At 31.6% G+C, this 5,710-nt stretch overlaps 1 long non-coding RNA gene across 3 annotated transcripts; it reads right to left on the bottom strand.

Annotated features, from left to right (window-relative positions):
- Positions 1–1,863: 1,863 nt before the first annotated feature.
- On the bottom strand, positions 1,864–5,356 carry LOC131646367 (uncharacterized). Of its 3 annotated transcripts, none has more exons than XR_009297438.1 (5): positions 4,660–5,356; positions 4,510–4,587; positions 4,125–4,338; positions 3,533–3,633; positions 1,864–2,129 (listed from the first exon to the last, which is right to left on the bottom strand). It is a non-coding gene; the product is annotated as an uncharacterized LOC131646367 (long non-coding RNA). The 3 variants fall into 3 exon arrangements; XR_009297439.1 differs by having other exon boundaries at positions 4,103–4,338; positions 4,702–5,356; XR_009297437.1 differs by having other exon boundaries at positions 4,702–5,356.
- Positions 5,357–5,710: the final 354 nt, after the last annotated feature.

Genomic DNA, 5,710 nt, shown 5'->3' with positions numbered 1-5,710 from the left:
TGATGATGAATGAACTGAGGGCAACATTTGCTTTAGGTATCCTCGGAATCGAGGGACTTGACTATTTTTTAGTATAATTAGAGGCAACAGGCAACAGGCAACAAGGCAACGAGAGAGATTACCCTAAAGGTGTGTGTGTGCCACAATCAGGTGATTCAGTTTGGATATTTTATCTTATAATTTAGGCAAACTAAATTTAATAGCAGGCTTGTCACTCCTTATTGTTACTAACCACGCAGTTAATATCATACAGAAATTAAAGGCAGAGAATATAAGTTCCTACGCTATTACAATAAACACCTGTGGGCAGAAAAATAAAGGCGGAAAATAAAACCTAATTAACTATTACATGGCTTTGGGGCAGATACAAATAATTGTAAAAAAAACCTCTGCGGAAAATTAAATCCTAATTTAAGTATTACAACCTCGAAACAATTACATTTTAAAAAAAACAAATAAAGAGACAAAAATAATAAAGGTAAATAAAAGGCAAAAAAGAATAAAAGCAAATAAAAGGCAAAAATACCAGGTTAAAAGGAAATGCAATCCCTAACACTAAACCCCTAAGGTTGATTAAGAAAACTTGTTGTGACCTAAATAAGGTTTGAACAAAGTGCGTTAATGGACAACACCTACCTGAGGATTCTAGGGTTACTAAGGTTTTAATTTAATAAAGGCTAGACAAACCCTAAAAATCAATTATTGGTTAGAAACCTAATTAATTAAAACTAATCCTGATTAAATTAAAATATAACCCTAAATTATTTAACCTAAAAATCTAATTAATTAAATTATTAAATTAAATTATTTTAATTTCAACCTAAAATAATTACTAAATAAATTATTTTAACTATTCTTGCAAGTTAAAAAACTAACCTAATTAAAATTATAATTCTAATTGCCTAAGTTTCCTAATTAATTAAATCTAATTACTAATTAGTTTAATATAAAATATCTAATTAAAAAAATAAAAAAAAATGAATAAAAAACTAAAAAAAGAAAGAAAGAGAAACCTGGCCGCTGGGATCCAGTATGGTGCACTGCTGAAGGTTCATGGTGGAGTTGCAGCTCTAGGCTCTTGGATCTGGCATGGAAAGAGATCTAAAGGCTCACGTTGAAGGCCTATGATAGGCGCCTGCGCGTGAGGCGCACTGGATCTGCAACCAAATAAATTGTTAAAAATAACATGAATACCTGGGGATCGAACCCAGGTTTGGATATTTACTAGGGGTGGCAAAATGGATGGATTGGATGGATATGGATTGGATTGTTAATGGATGGATCAAACCAATCCATTAATCCATTACAATCCACTAAATTTTCTTAATAAAAATCCAATCCAATCCATCCATTAAGGAATAAAATCCATCCAATCCATCCATTAACATATTTCAAATGGATGGATATCCATCCATCCAAACAAATAATTAAAAAAAAATTTAATTATTTTTTAAATTTCACAAATTTTTTTAATATTCTTAATTATTTTTTAAAACAATTAAATTTCACAAAAAAAATATTGTTAATTATTTTTAAAAAAAAATAAATTTCACAAAAAAAATATTATTAATTATTTTTTAAATTTCATAAAAAAATTAAATTTCACAAAAAAAAAATTGTTAATTATTTTTTAAATTTCATAAAAAAATTAAATTTCACAAAAAAAAAAATTGTTAATTATCTTTTAAATTTCATAAAAAATTAAATTTCACAAATAAAAATTAATATACCCATTGTTTTTAAATTTCTTTCAAAAATTTAAATTTCACAAAAAAAATTTTAAGTATTCTTAATCGTAAAAAACACACTTTCTTGCTCTCTCTGTATCTATCTCTATTTATATTTAGAAAAAGTGATACAAAATTAGTACAAACCTTTGGATTTCAATTACATCAAGTTCTTGAATTACAAAAGAGAATTCCTAAGTGAAACAAGATTCAAATTCAAGATTACACTACTAGCTACATATCCCAAGTTGAAACAAGTTGAATTCAAGTTGCATAAAGTCAAAGTCCTTAAGCTACAAGAGAATTCCAACTGATTGAAGCCACTCAATTTCTTCACGTTTCCACCTCTTCTTTGCATGCCAAAACTTTTCTCATCATTGCTCCATCTTCAAGTTAAAGAACCTGCCATAAAGTAAAATGATAAAAATAATCCATTAAATTGAAATGAAGAGAGTAATGATGAAATTTATGATTGGAAAAGATGGTGACTTCTCAATAAGAAATGATAGAGTTATAATTATGAAATCATTGGCTCACACTCAAATATATACCTTACACACACTATATTATACTTCTTGTTTCTTCTTTATATATGCTGATTCTTTAAATCTTTCACTCACATTAAATTTTGATTGCTATCTAGATATCAATGAAAAAGAAAAAGAAAAGCAAAATCTAAAGATAAAGTAAATTAAATCCTCTCTATTTTTTCTCTCACATCATTATATTATATTATCCAAACAATATTACTAGCAAAGAAATGAAAATAAGGACATATACCAAATCACCTACATTCTAAGCCTTTACGTAATGTCTTTAAGAGATCTATGATAGCTTAATGTTTCAATATCAAATACCTAATTAAAATATGAACATTGTCTAGACAATTTTGTTGTCAAGCTCTATTTTTTTATAAGATGTGTCTAGAATTCCAACAATTTCTACACACTTCTTCAGAGACTTACCAGTTTAAGTTCTAAATGTTATTGATTGAAAAATCAATAGTAAGGCTAAGTTGACCCCTTGCAACTTGCAGAACATTTTATTAGAGATTGTCACATTTAGAAACTGACATACAGCTTAGAATGGTTATAACGAAAACACCAATCAGGTCCAAGCTTTTCTCTCTTTTTTAGACTAACCAAAAACTACATGAACACCTTTCTATTTCACACTAACAAGATCTGTAAACAATCTCCAAATATCACAATGCAAAACCAAACTGCTACACCTAGATAGCACTTACCTGGTAGAAAACCCATCACATAAAAATTACCACAACAAATAACAAATATACTTCGTCATTAACACAAATCTTCCAAGCATCAGTTTTTACGTAGCTAACAATTCCTAACAGCATTTAATTTCTGATTGCTATAATCTCATTGGTTTCGAACTAACATCAACCATGTTATCTAGTTCTAACTCGACACAAATACAGCCCTGCATACACACACTACCATTTCTAACCAAACTTGCCACATAAAACCAGATCGGCCCTGCAAAGCCATGTACCTTTTCCTAACCTACATTAAACTGAAGCGAATCACAGAATCAGGCCCTGCGACGTAACATCCAGATAACCAATAAAAACAGTCCAGCACATATACATACATTCAAAAAACAGTTCAAGGTTCAAAGACACATTCAGCCTCACACCTAGTGGTTCAAATCCTAACTATTAACATAATCAAACCACTTCTAGTTCATTAACCGATCTAAATTGTTCCTAACTAAAACATTCCACGACAACTCGCATACATGCACTCTAAAACCATAAACTCAGCATACATTCATATAAATACCTTACTGAATCACCTTGCAAAAACCAGTCCATATACCGTCACCAGATCAATCACACCTGAATACATCCAATCTTGTGTCCATTTGTCCCCACACTATACACCTGCACAAATTAAAAGTCAATTCAGCTTCAGTTTGCATCAAACTCGGCCCAGGTTCATAATCTCACGTCGTATTCACGCCGCTCAATATCAAGTAAAATGCCGATCAGATTTGTTACAAGCATTATCAAGCAGGTCAGTTCATCACACAAAAGCATTCAGGCAAGGCATATTTAAGAACTCAAAGGGAAATCCAAAACAGATTGATATCATAGGAAGTTGAACATAACAATTGTGTTAACATAATTCCAATTCATCAATTTTATTACTAACAATAACTGAATCCTAACACTTAACAAACTACATAACAGAATCCAACAGAAAAAACTAACTTCACTTCTAATAGTTTCACCAGCTTCTATTAACATTGGCTAACTGCTTTAAACCTGTAACTAACATTCAGTTCACAACTAACTACCAAAACAGAAGGGTAACGGAATTCCAGCTTATCAAAAACATAATGTAACTAACCTCAGAATTGATTCAATCTCACCTTTCAACTTGTAACATAATTCTTCAATCTATGGCTCAGATTCAAAGTTCTCAACTTTCATCAACCTCTATATAACAGAATCTCCCACCACTCTCCATCATTATCTTCTTCAACCATTCTTTGCTCTTCACCACTCCACAAATCACTCTCCATTCACCCTGCTAATTTCATTGAATCTATTTCCGAATCCAAAACAATGAGAGCAGAAACTCATCTGAATAAAGTTTGACTATAAGCTCACCATATCAACCACTCTTAAACCCAACCTAATTAACAATTATCTAACACAATACAAGGCAAATAAAGTGATATAATCTAAAACAATTTAGTTGTGAACACAATATATAACGCGGGAAATATCAATGATCTCGAGTAAGAAGCCTACCAATGATGTATGTTGAAGCTCTCTTGATTAAACTTGATGATTTACACCAGAAGCCACAACCGAAAACCTTGATTCCACCTGAGCAAATCAGCCACAAGAACAACATTGAAATATGAGTAACTATAAGATATTTTATAGTTGATTGCGTACCTACTCATTCATGGGTTTTTCCAGATAATACTATAGGTTTACCTTTGAAGTAGAAAACGCAAAAAATATATCAACAGTCGCCGAAGAGAAATCTTGAAAAGCTACAGAGAGACTATCCAGCAGAAGAGGCAACGATTATGAGAATACGAAACGTTAAGTTGCGATGCTGATTTGAATTTGCGATGCTGAGATGAATTGAGATAGTAGCATCGAAACGTTGAGTTGAATTGCAATTGTAGCACCAAAATGTTGAGTTGAATTGCTAGCGAAATGGTTTCATCGTGAAATTGGGGGAAGATGAAATTGGGGGAATACAAAATTAGGGTTCTTCGTTCGTTTGGAGAAAACGTGGTGATTCCTGAAGTTTGGGGGAAGAAGAAATCTGGAAACAAGAAATTGAATCTGAAATGTTTTTCTAATTTTCAAATATATTTTATTTTCTTATTGTGTTTTAAGAAAAGATATTAAATGTTTAATATATTTTTTATTAAAAAGTTTTATTTAATAAATGATAAAATAATATTCAATGGATTTATAAAATAAGATGGATGGATTGAATCCATCCATATAATTTGATGGATGGATTGGATAAATCCATTAAAATATTTTTTTGTTTAATGGATGGATTGGATGGATAAATTATAGGATGGATTGGATGGATATTGTGTTAATGGATTTTATTGCCACCCCTAATATTTACCCTTCAGGTGCCTCTGCCACTTGTGCTGAATTGGCTTGGTTTCAATGAGACGGAAACGAAAACACAAATTACGAAACTGCGCGAATGGTTGAATGTTCAACGTGGGACCCACGTGTGCACGCTGCAACCAATGAGAGAAAGAGAGATAGTCTGTTTTTGTTGACCGTCCAATGATGCAATGCCGTGTGTGGTTAGAGAGTCTCGGCCACTGTTCATCTTCTTCAGGACATTCCGGCTACGAAATTGCTTGAATTTTGCTGCGAATCCTCTACGAAAGTTCGTAGCTAATCCTGCAAAAAAATAAAAACTTGCAAACACGATTTAAATGTTAAACCTGGCCGCCCAGAAACG

The sequence above is a fragment of the Vicia villosa genome, linkage group LG2 (genome assembly GCF_029867415.1).
Source record: "Vicia villosa cultivar HV-30 ecotype Madison, WI linkage group LG2, Vvil1.0, whole genome shotgun sequence".
Lineage (NCBI taxonomy): Eukaryota > Viridiplantae > Streptophyta > Magnoliopsida > Fabales > Fabaceae > Vicia > Vicia villosa.
This window is presented reverse-complemented; position numbering and strand designations above follow the sequence as displayed.